The following is a 13,300-nucleotide window of genomic DNA, read 5'->3' on the forward strand; positions in this document are numbered from 1 at the left end:
GATGGAACTTAATCCGGGCAAGTGTGAGGTGATGCATTTGTGAGGTCATATGTGAGAGGAAAGTATACAGTAAATGGCAGGATCCTTGGGAACATTGATGTACAGAGAGATCTTGAGAGGCAAGTCCATACCTCCCTGAAAATGGCATCACAACTGGATGGGTAGTAAATAAAGTGTACAGCATGTTTGCCTTCATCGGTGAGGCATTGAGTACATAAATTGGGAAGACAAGTTGCAACTATGTAAACTTTGGTTCGGCCACATTTGGAATATAGTGTGTAGTGCTGGTTGCCATACTGTAGGAAGGATATGGAGGCCTTGGAGAGGGTACAGAAGAGGTTCGCCAGGAATGTTGCCTAGATTGAATGGCATTAGCTGTAAGGAGAGGTTGGACAAACTTGGATTATTTTCTCTGGATGCTGAGGGGTGACCTGATAGAAGTTTATAAAATAATGAGAGACATAGAATAGATAGTCACCAGAGTCTTTTATTCAGGGTGGAAATGTCAAATACGAGAGTGCACAAGGTTGAGAGAGGGGGAAAGTTTAAAGGAGATGTGCGAGGCAAGTTTTTAACACAGTGGTAGGTGTCTGGAATGTACTGCCAGCGGAGGTGGGAGAAGCAGATATGATTTCAAAATTGAAGAAGCATTTAGACAGTCTCATGAACAGGCAGAGAATGCAAGGATATGGACCACGCACAGGCAGCTGGGATTATTTAGACTGACATCTTGGTCGTCGCAGACATGGTAGGCCGAAGGGCCTGTTCCTGTACTGTACTGTTCTATGTTCTGAAATTGCTTTATACCTGAGACAAATCTATAATTGTTAGAGTCCAGTTTAGGGGATAAATGAATACGTTATAAAATACTTCATAACAATAGAATTATACTCATTGGACGCAAAGAGACAATCACAGTGCAATTCCACTTATTATTCTGACCAGGTCGTCAAAAAAAACTCTTACTGCTTTTCCTAAATTGCAGTTGAAGTTCTGTGGGTTTTTGGTGGTAAATAGTTGTGAAAAAGAAAAGAACCCTTTCTGTCTCAGCTAGTTTCAGATATTCCTTCATTATATCAGTTTTCTGAAGTAGAAAAAAAGAATGGATCTTCAAACAATGGGTCTTGCCAGTGATCCATCTATTTCAGAAAAAGGCAGGATATTTATTCTAAATACGTAAACATGTCCTACTCAGAAAAGCAAAATGTATTGCAACAACAGAGAAGAATTTTAAACATTTGCGAAACTTATGATTTTAGGTGCTCATGCATGTCAAGGCCACATCAGAGGTGGCACGATGTTGCAGCTGGGACCAAAACACATTTACAAGTGACAAATGGAATATCTATTTCCTATAACTGAAGCAAATTACTTCCATTTGAAAAATACTTTATTCAGCATTTTTTATTCTACAAAATATATCCCACAATCTGTGCATTCAAATTTCATTTCTTAAAAAGCAAGCCATAATTTTCATGAAAGAAAAGAGCAAAATACATATAATCTTGAAATATTTTTTCTGAACATTTCATTTGATGAAGCAACACCTCATCCTTTAAAATGGTATAAAAATCTGAAAGTACTGTTGTGATAAACTGTGAGGTAAGGCACTTCACTGCCCATGTGTGGGAACCATTGTCTGGAAGTTAGATTTCACCCATTTTTGGAGCACTAGATGGATGCTATGTCTTGTCTTAGTGCTTAATCACTAAAACATTTGTGAAATTGAAATATCTTTGCTTTAAAAATGTGTTGTTGTGGTTTCCTCTTTTTTAAGAAGTATTGCAACCCAGACTGTGATTAAGCAGGCAGCTGCTCTATCTTGCTTGTATTAAATGATTGAAAGTGAATCATTGCTATTGAAGTGTTCTCTTCATGGCAGCCACAGGCAAATGGTGAAAGGATGTTGGAAAATGAGGGAGGGATTAACAGTGCAAGTCGACTGGGCTGATTATGGCCTCAGGCCTTTGTGGGTCATGGCAGTTGGTGTCTTGGATCAAGATGTCTGTGATTTGAAGAGATCTGCGTGCAAATGTGTGCTCAGAGTACCAGCAATGACATTTTTAACTGTGGGAATTTGTAGAGTTACAGAATTATACATCGTGGAAATGCCCTTCTGCCCAACTCGTCCATGCTGACCAAGTTGTGTATTTGAGCTAGTCCCATTTCCCTACGTTTGGCCCATATTCCTCTAAACCTTTCCTAACCATGTACCTGTCTAAATTTCTACTAAATGTTGTAATTGTACCCACCACTACCTCTTCCTCTGGCAGCTTGTTCCATATACCCACCACCCTGTGTGTAAAAAGTTGCCCCTCCGATTCCTTTTAAATCTTTGCCCTCTTCCCTTAAACCTATGCCCTCTAGTTTTAAACTCCCCTACCCTGGGAAAAAGACTGCGACCATCCACCTTATCTATTCCCCTCATGATTTTACAAACGTCTATAATGTCATCCCTCAGCCTCCTACGCTCCAGGGAAGAAAAATGTAGCAGCCTATCCAGTCTTTCCTTGTAGCTCAAGCCCTTAATGATTTAAAATCATTATTTCCACTGCATTCAGTGTGATGTACTTGTATTTATTTAGGGTTATAAACAAAGTTGTAACCATTTGACCCAATTTCGGTTGGTATGTCATTATTGTTTTTTTGTGCCCATTGATGATAACATCAGGTGCATGATATGCAATGGGGAAATAACCAAAGTATGTGTGGATCTTGACAAAAATGTTTTAGATCCATTTTCCCAGGTAGGACTTCAAAAGAAACACCAAAAAGTATGGCAGAATATTTTTTCTATGATTTGTACATAAAACAGGTGGAAATTGGTCCAGTTTCTAGGCATGGAGTGGTAATTGTTGTCAATATCCTCGAATGGATGAGTGAACAAAATTAAAAATGGCTTCTTATATGGTCTTTAAACTGGTGAGCTACTAGAGTAGTTTTTACTTGATGCTTAATCATGTTGAATATTGAGTTTTTGATAACTATTTGGAAATTCTTGAACAAATTTGTGCACAATTCTTTTATGGTGGCAAACGAAAGTATTCCACCAGCATGTCAGCAGGAAGAGAGTTGTAAAGTAGAAATGGAGCTGAACAGAGACCAAAAAGAAAGTCTCATCATGGAGGCTGAGGTACTGTGTATCAATCTTACCGAGGCAGGTGTTGCTGGTGACTCAGCAAAAGATCACATAGTTGAAATTCTGGATGGGTTAAAAATTGATAAAGTGGAGATACTAAAAAGGCCAGTTGTACTTAAAATGGATAAAACACCTGGTCCAGATGGGTGCATTTGAGTTTGCTGAGGAAAGGAGAGAAATTTCCATAACCTTGCAAAACATTTATAGATCCAGAGGTGGTTCTTGAGGACTGGAAAATCTGCAAATATTACATTCTTGTTCAACAAAAGTATACGGATTAAAAATCAGTAACTACAGACCAGTCAATTTATCCTCCGTATTGGGGAAAAGTTTGAGAAATGTTCTTCGAGGAGAGAATTAGCAGTCATTTGACAATTATGAATGATTATAGAAATGTCTCTAACCTGACCAAAGTTTTTTTTTGATGAAGCAACAGAGAGGGTCACAGAGGGAAACCTGACTGAAGTGGTATATTTGGCTTCCCAGAGGCATCTGATAAATTGCTACTTGTTAGACCTTTCAGCAATGAAGGGCATTAAATAAAAGGGGCTGTAGCAGCATGGATGGTCAATTAACTGAGTAATGGGAAACAGAGAAATAGTAAAGAGTTGTTTTCCAGAGTGGAGGGAAGTGTATGGTGGAGATCCCCAGCTTCAATACTCGGGTCACTTCTTTTCCTAATCTATACTAATGATTTGGACTTGGTTGCACAAGACACAATTTCCAAGTTTGTAGATGCACCAAAGCTTCAAGATGTATTGAACTGTGAGGAGGATTGTAATAGACTTCAAGGAGATATAGAAAGGGTACTGGAAAGGGCAGATAGTTGGCAGATAAAGTTTAATGATGAGAAATCTTAAGTGCTATATTTGGTAGCGCACAATTCCAGATGGGTCCAAGAACAGAACAGATATGTGGGACTATATAAGCATAATTTGCCACAAGCAGAAATGCAGGTTGGGAAGTGATTAAAATAAAAAAAAACTCAAGATCTTGGGCTTTCTGGACATGTAGAGTACAAGGGCAAAGAAATCATGATTAACATTTATAAAACACAGATTCGAACTGGAATATTGCGTCTGATTCTGGTTGGCACACTTTAGGACAGATGTGAAAGCTTTAGAGAAGGTTCAGTAGAGATTTCCCCAAATTATGCCAGGGATGAGGGATATTCTTCAGTCGATACACTGACTAATAAGGATGTGTTCTATTTGGAAAGATGTTGCAGGGAGATAGAACAGAGGAATTCAAAATTATGAAGGAGATTGACAGAGAGAAACTGTCCCCATTGTCAGGTGGGTCAAGGACTCAGGGACACAAGATGAAGGTGATTGGCATAAGAAAGAAAAGTGTCATGAATTTTTCTCGGTGAATATTTGAGGGCTGGAATGCATTGCCAGGGAGACAGATTAAATATTTTCATACTTTGTATTATTTTCAGATTTTAATGTTTCCTTATAACAGAAAAAGAGGCGATTTGACCCTTCAGTCTTTGCCAGTTCTCAGAGCTATCCCATCAAATTCCATTTCCCTACTTAATTCCCAGAAACCAATTGGCTGTCACATGCCTACCAGCTTCCCCCAATTCCCTGATCACTCATCTTCACTGGAGTAATTTCCAGCAGGCAATCAACCTACCAACCAGCCCATCCTTGGAATGTGGAAGGAAAGCAGAACTTCCAGGGGAAATCCACATGGTCACTGGGAGAATGTGTAGACTCCAAGCAGACTGGATGTTAGAATTGAACTCAGACTGCTGGAGCTGTGAGCAGCAGCACTACCTGCTGCACCACCATGCTCTGAATTGTCGAATGGAGTTGGAAAAGTATCTGAAAGGAGGGAATTTACAGGGTTATGGAGAGAGGGGTGGTGGAGTAGGACCGCTTGCTCATTCTCACCTAGAATCTATATTGGCTCGATGGGCCCTTTGCGGAATTCCCAATCCTGCTGGCAGCTGTTCACAGGCATTTTCCGACTGTATCCCAATACATTATTCATCATAGAGTTGAAATGCACTTGAGCTACTAACACAAAGTTATATCAAGCAAAGGAACACTGTCTCCATTACTATGATGAAAACTGCTGTAATAGCCCCACACTGTTTCAGGTGGCTGAGGAATTTAAAGTTCTTCCTTCTGCATGAATTCACTGGCTATGTACTTGCCTGTGATACAATCAAAAACCACTTTGAAAGTGCGATCCACTGCCCATAGGAGAGTGGAAAACAAAATCAATCAGGGTCTTCAAAGGGAAATGGATAGAAACCTGATAAAGAAAAATAAGCAGGGCTGTGGGGAAAGGACATATGGACTGACAGGATTGCTTTACTTGGAGCCACCATAGACTCCATGGGCTGCATGTCTACTTTCTGTGCTACAAAATTCTATGATTCTGTGTGTCCTGAATACAGATTGTGAGATATGGAACCTGACTGCAACAGCTATTAAAGTGGTTACCTAGTGCATTTTTGACCACTCATGTTGTACTTACTCCATGTATCTTTAAATTTGTGCTTCTCCTTCCATGTTGCCTAAACTTAATGAGCACTAAGGTATAGAAGCAAAAATAGAAAATGCTGGAAACCTTCAGCAGTGCCAGCAGCATCGGTGAAAAGAGAAACGGTATTAATATTTCACAGTATCTCTTTCCACGGATGCTGCCTGATTTGTTTCCAGCATTTTCTATTTTTAATTTATATTTCCAGCATTTGCAGTCTTTTTAAAAATATTTTTAATGCACAGAAGCACTCGGATACATATATCGGTGGCCAAAAATGAGATTTAAATGGAACCTTTTTGATCTTTCAGGGTGTAGTGCTGGCAACCAGCCACAAATGGGTGTATTTTAAGTTTAAAAACTTACCTGGATTTTAACTGTTCCTTCAGAGACCCCGCCAGAAACACCCACCCTCATAGCCACTATTGTATCTCAACGTTGATTAACCTTCCACCACCCAACCGTGGTTCCAGCGCCCTCACTGCATCTGGCAGCCACTCAGGACTCCACCTTCCCAATAGCCTGATCCAAGTTGACCTTTCAATGATTTTCTCACTGGCTAATTCCTCCCCAACTCCCATCCCCGTAAGGTTTCTCTACCCCTGCCCACCCATTTTGTGACCCATGGTAAAAAAAAATGCAGGGCATGTTCTATTGTTCTTGGGCTTTGTACATAATAGAATTTTGCAGTACAAGCTCTTGTCACCCCACTATGCAACAAGCATTTAACATAACTTTTCAGGCGCCAAACAATTTCTGGACAAGAGTCTTTGTGTGAATGGTTCACCTAAGGTTTTTCTGCATCTCCAGAACAAAAGAAACAGTCCTAGTATCTTGATGTACTTTGATCACAGAAGGGTACATCACAAAATCACATTGTTAATATTCTCCTCATTTGCTGTTTTGATGATCTAGCTGCGTGCAATATTTATGGCTAGAATTGCCCACAAACAGCACTTCAAAAATACTCTGTAGATCAGAATCACTTGAGACATTATAACTATTATCTAATTACAATTACTTTGCTTACTTTGGGATACAGGATAAAGAATAAGAACAAAAATATCTAAGTGTTCAAAAGTATTTTAGGTTTTAAATTTTGACATTTTTGTTTATTTTCTTTGTACATTTTTTTAAGAAGTTTTTGAATGTCTCAGAAGCATTCTGTGTGCTTTTGGAACATTTAAGATTTGACAGTTTCAGATAAATCCCCATTTGCCACTTAGCTGATTGTTCATAGCAGTGTATTAAGGTGCTGAACAACGAGTTGACGATGGGTTGTATTGTTCTTTTAGTGGTCGCTGTAATTCTGTCATCAACCGCACGTTGTGATATGGCAATGGTGTCATCTCATTTTTTTTTGATATCTAAAATATAGCTTTAGCGGCCTCATTTTTTTTTCCCTTTGATTGAAAATAACATTCCTTGTACACACTGAGCATGCTTGCAAGGACATCTGTTCTTTTCTCCCATTGTCATATGACTGGGAAATATAATTTAACATCCATCATTCACAATACTATATAGGTTGTACACTGCATTTGTATAAAAGGTTTGCAAGTTTCCCAAAGTATGCCTAGACTCTGTTCTATGAAGACAATTGATATGTTACTCAACAATGCTTCCTGGCAGCTTGAACAATGCAATTGATGTTATCTATGAAGTGATACGGATAGACTTGACTCCCGTCTCCCTCATCTGAGAAAGAAACTTGAGAGTAAACCCTGCTGAGAGTGGAAAAAGTTTGGGAAACAAAGATAAAACATAAAAAGAAACTTGGGGAGGGAACATAGGGGTGGTAGGAATGCACATTATTCTTGGGAAACTTGACAAAAATGTCTTGCTCCTTCTATACCAGAAAAAAAACTTGTAATTCTTGGCACTTCTTTCAATGTGCCCACTTTTGTCTCTCAAAATTATGTTCAGAATGCATTGTATATCATCACAACCTTATTTGCAGAGTAAAAGGACCCACAGCCTGAAACAGATGCTGAGTTCACCTGCTTTGCCATTTTCCTTTGAGGTAGCAACCACTGAAACTCTGCTGTACGTGAGATGATAGTAGTGTGACAAAAAAAGCCTTTTGTGTTTTACGCAGGAAGAATCTCTGCCTGTGGGTGGTAGTTTTAATACACTGATGGATTGGAATCAAATTGTAAACTTGGGACCAACTTGCTAAAGCAGTGAAGGAAATTCTCAGAAGTGGTTGTCATAAATGTTGCATCGATTTCATCAGAATAACCATAAAGTCAAAAAATTGTATTTCAACTTAGCATATTTTGACAGCTGCTCACAAATAATCTTGCTGAAAAATTCTATCATACAGACAAATTTGTTCAGTTCCTTTTGCTGGGTAACAATTGTGTCCTTGGAGTATATGAGACATGACTTTAGAATCATGTACTTGATCAGAAGTAGGAGTTATTGAACAATACTGATGGAAACAGTGGTGGGGGTCACTGTTCTTTCTGGGCATGAATCAAGTTATTTAATAAGTCAAATACTTTTTTAAAAAATGTCAATTTGACTGTTTACCATTTGACTGAAATCACATATCTCATTTGAACTTACAATTAGATCAGCCGTGATCTTATTGAATGGCTGAGCAGGTCTGAGGAGCCAAGTGGCCTACTCCTGCTCTGAATTTATATGTTTCCATGTGTTTTAATTCTTTTTCAGGATCTGGATGTCACTGAGGAGGCTAAAATTTATTGCCCACCAAATAATGCCCTTGAAAACTGTCTTGTTAAACAGTTGCAGTCCTTCTGGTGAAGATAATTCCATAATGTGAACAGTAGGGAGTTGCTGGACCAAGACTCAGCCACAATGAAGGATGAGTGATATATTTCCAAATCAGAATAGTGTGAAACTTGGAGGGGAATCTGTAGGCAACAGTGTTCCCATGTACTTGCTGCCTTTGCCCTCCTTGATGGTAGAGTTTGGGAGGTGCTTTGGCAGTAGCCTGGGCGAGTATTTGCAAAGCATTTTGTATATGGTACACACTACAGCCACTGAGTGTCAGCAGTGAAAGGAATGACTATTTACAGTGGTTAATAGCATGCCAATCAAGGGGGCTGCTTTGCCCTGGAAAATGTTGTACTTCTCAAAAGTTGTTGGCACTGCACTCATCCAAGCAAGTAGAGAATATTTCATTATGTTCCTTATTCGACTTGTAGGTCATGGAAAGGCTTTAGGGAGTCAGGGAGTGAGTCGCTTGCTGCAGGATATCCAACCTCTGGCCATAAATACTATGTAGCCATGGTATTTATAAGGATGTTGATGTTAATGCTCTTAGATATTTACATTACATGTTTTACAGTGCCAGCGATCTATCTGGGTTCAATTCTGGCCGCTGTCTGTAAGGAGTTTGTACGTTCTCCCCGTGTCTGCGTGGGTTTCCTCCGGGTGCTCCGGTTTCCTCCCACATTCCAAAAAGATGTACGGGTTAGGAAGTTGTGGCAATGCTATGTTGGCGCCGGAAGCGTGGCGACAATTGCGGGCTGCCCCCAGAACACTCTACGCAAAAGATGTATTTCACTGTGTGTTTTGATGTACATGTGACTGATAAAGAATCTTGATCTTCAGATTCTCCCTGTTGGAAATGGGCATTGCCTGACACTTGTGTCTGTATTAGTGATGGGTAATTCATTAATGAATACTAATTGTTGATGATATTAAAATTTCTCAGGATCTGGTGTAGCATTGGCCAGGAGAACAGTTGTTCCTCATACCTAATTGAATTTAAGAAGCCATTGGTGAAGTTGCCACCATAAACCTCTGCGATCCTACTGGTGAAGGTACTCCCACAATCCCGTTGGGTTGGGAGTTTCAGGGCATAGGATTAACAATTTTGGAAAGATGATAGCATGCCTTCAACTTGGGATGGCATGTATCTCAGAGGGATCCTGCAGGTGGTGGTGTTCCCATGCAACTGAAGCCCCATGCCTTAGTGGTAGAGGTTGTGGGTATAGGAGGTGCTGCTGGAGCATCCCTAAGTAAGTGACTGTAGTTCATTTGCAAGATGGTATGTACAGTGGCCACTGTGTACTGATGGTGGAGGAAATGTGTGTTCAGGGTGATGGAAGGGGCACCATTCGAGTGGGTTATTTTGTCCTGGGTCATGAGCTTCTTGAGTATTGCTGAGGCTGCACTGATCCAAGCAAGTGGAAAACATCCAATCACACATTGATTTGTACCCAGAGGATGATGAAAGACCGTTAGACATAGGAGCAGAATTAGGCCAATCGGCCCATCGAGTCTGCTTCACAGTTCGATCATGGCTGATTTATTTTTCCCTCTCAGCCCTATTCTCCTGTCTTCTCCCCATATCCTTTGACACCCTCACTAATCAAGGCTTTGTTATTCATGGAAATGGGTCATTTGCCACAGAATAACTAGTCTCTGACCCTGCTCTTGTCAAATGTAGGTAGATAGATGCTTTTGTTTTGGAGAAGGCCATTGGCTGGCACTTTGTGGTATGAATATTACTTGCTATTTATCAACGCATGCCTGAATGTTGTTTAGATTTCAGGCATAGACTGCTTTATTTACTGAGGAGCTGTGAACAGAATTGAAAACTGTGCAGTAATCAGCAAACATCCCCACTTCTCATCCTGTGATGAAAGGAAGGTTATTAATGAAGCAGCTGAAAATGGTTGGGTTTGGGACGGTTCTCTTAAGAATTTCTGCAGTGACGTCCTGGGGCTGAGACGACTGACCTCCAACAACCACATTAATCATCTTTTGCTCAAGTTGTGACCCCAACATTGGAGTGTTTTTCCCTTGATACCCATTAGCTTTCTCTCTGCCACATTTGGCCAAATGCTGCCCTGATGGCATTCTCACCTCATTTCTAGGTCTTGGGTTTATGGTCTGTTGTTCAGCCAAGGCAGTGATGATGCCTGGACTTGAGTGGCCCTGGCAAAATCCAAACCAGACTTCAGCGAGCAGAGTTAGAGTAAGTGCCATTTAATACCACTCTCAATAGTGGCTTCCATCACTTGCTGATGATCAAGAGGAGACTGATTGGGTGGTAATTGGCCAGATTTGATGTGACCTGCTTTTTATGAACACAAGGTTATCTAAGCAATTATTCACACTGTTGCATAGATGGCAGTGTTGTAACTGAAATGGAATAGATTGACAGAGGTTCTGGAGCACAGGTCTTCAGTATTATGGCTGGGGTGTGTTTGGTACTGTAGCCTTCTCCAGCACAAAAGGGTCTATCCACCTACCCTTGATCAGAGGCTGAGTATCCAGTGGCAAATGACTTGCTCCATACATACTAAAGCATCACACCATTGCTCAGCTGTTTCTTGATATCACATGGCATGAATCAAATTGGCTGAAGAGTGACTTTTGTGATGTTGGGGTACTTGGAAGGAAACAGATGGATCATCCACTCAGTACTTCTGGATGAACAAACTGAATGCCTTATTGTTAGCACTTGATGAGTTCTGCCATCATTGAGAATTCGGATGTTCTTGTAGCCTCCTTCTCTTGTTAGCTATTTACTTGTCCGTTAGCATTTAATCATCTATTAGGTGTGGCAGGAGTGCAGAGGTATGATTTAATCTGTTGGTTGTCAGATCCCTTGCAGGCTGTTTTTGCTGCTTCGTACATGTAGTCCTGTGTTACAGGTTCACTAAGCTGATACCTCATTATTTTTCGGTATGCCTGGGGCTGCTACTGGCTAGAGCTTTCTGGCAAGATCTTCTGCACTTCCCATTGGACCAATGTTGGTCCCCCGGCTTGATAATAATGGTGGAGTGAGGGATGGTAGTGATTGTTAGACATAGGATATCCTTCAGGAATGATGTGGATTGCAGGCACTTTACAAACAAGAGCCAGTGTTTAAAAAAAACTGTTCAAATGTAAACTACAAGCAGAAATCAGGTTTGAAATTAAAAGGACAGTTTTGTAAACAAGCAATACTGTCTACAGAGCATGTTACTGCTCCACAATAAGAAGTTGATCAAGAGATATGGTTTGGAAAACTGACATGACCATGAGATATACTCAGCCAAAAGTAAGACAATGGAGGTATGTTAATTGGCTTACATCAGACCAGCCTCAGAAACCTTCAGCTAAATTACTTTACATCATTGTGATAGAGCTCAAGGAAGGTTCCAGACCAGATTTATTTTGTCACTTAGCACATCAAACATGGTCATGGGCATATCTGCTCTGTCAATCAATAATTAGGATATGTGTACACTCGGAGAGTTGGACCTCACAATAACTTTGGGGGTCTGGGTTCTCTGTCCTCAGAAGCCTTTAAACCATCCAAGTGAATTACTTTGTCTCAGCAAAGGTGTCTGAACATTTCAGAGGTGTCTTGTCAGGTACAGTGTGCTCCCATTGTAAATATGTAATTCAATGGAACTATTTGATGGACTGAAAATATTGAAGTAAATTATGTCATTGTAGCTATTGAAATTGTATTGAATCACTGGCTGTTATCTTTGTTCTTAAGAGTATAGAAGCTTGATGTGCTTTGAATTCAGAGGGATTCTATTGAGAGTATCTCCAAAAGAAGGCCTGCTTGCCATGATGAATACTTTACATCAACCAGCTTCAGTCTCTAGTGGTGTAGTCACAGCAAGGGATATGCCAAGCCATGATGTTACAGGTTTTGTGCTGTACATTGCAACCTGTCAACCTTCAGCAACATTCTTGAGCTGCTGAATTATTCCTAGTCTATCTCAATTAATTTGATCTTAGTACCACGCAACATGTTTGAGGGTAGCTTCAGGTCAACACAAGGATTGTGAGGTGATTACTTCTGATGCTGTCATGAACAGATGCATCAGCTAGAGGTAGACCAGTGAGGACAAGGTGTTGGTTTACTCATTCCTTGTGACAGACCCAGCCTGACAGCCAAGTCCTTCAGGATTTAGCCAGCTTGGTTAGTGTTGGTTTTACCAAACCACTCCTGGTGACAGACAATGAAGCCCCCCCCCCCCCCCCACCCACCCATTAGCTGAGACGATGATGGACAATAATATTTTTTATATATACTACATAATTCATTTACTGGCAGATGAAAAACAAGGAAATAAATTGTTTGAAATATCAATAATGGATACAACATGTAAATTTGGGTCCAGTTGCACCTGTAGGTTTGGATGTACATTCAGAATCTATTCAGAACTCGTGTAAAGGAAACCCCTGTTTATTCTTAATTCCCATCTACCACTCTTCCTCAGATAAATCAGTTCTCTGCCATGTTAAATAACACTTGGAAGAAACACCAATGGCAGCAAATGTATAGAGTGCACCCATAATGACAGACTTTGATGCCCATCATCCAAAGTGGTTCGATCGCATAAACTGTGACCAAGCTGGTCAAGTTGTGAAGGATATAATTGTCGGACTAGGCTTGTAACAGGTGAATAAAGAAACAATATCATTTAAAGAAATAATATTGTAACCATTGTGTTCATCATTCCATTTGTCACCGATACATTTGGTTATGAAAGTATTGACAGGAATGATCCACTCCATAGTCCTTGTGAGTTGGTCCCCTATTTATGCTAGTCTCTACTGTGTCATGGATAAACACAGTTCTGACAACACTCAAGGCTGAATCAGGTGGAACTTTTGTGGATTACATTGTATTGCTGTGTACACATTGTAACAAGTGACCAATTGCCCTCTATATAA

This window comes from Pristis pectinata, chromosome 4 (genome assembly GCF_009764475.1).
Source record: "Pristis pectinata isolate sPriPec2 chromosome 4, sPriPec2.1.pri, whole genome shotgun sequence".
NCBI classification, from domain to species: Eukaryota; Metazoa; Chordata; class Chondrichthyes; order Rhinopristiformes; family Pristidae; genus Pristis; species Pristis pectinata.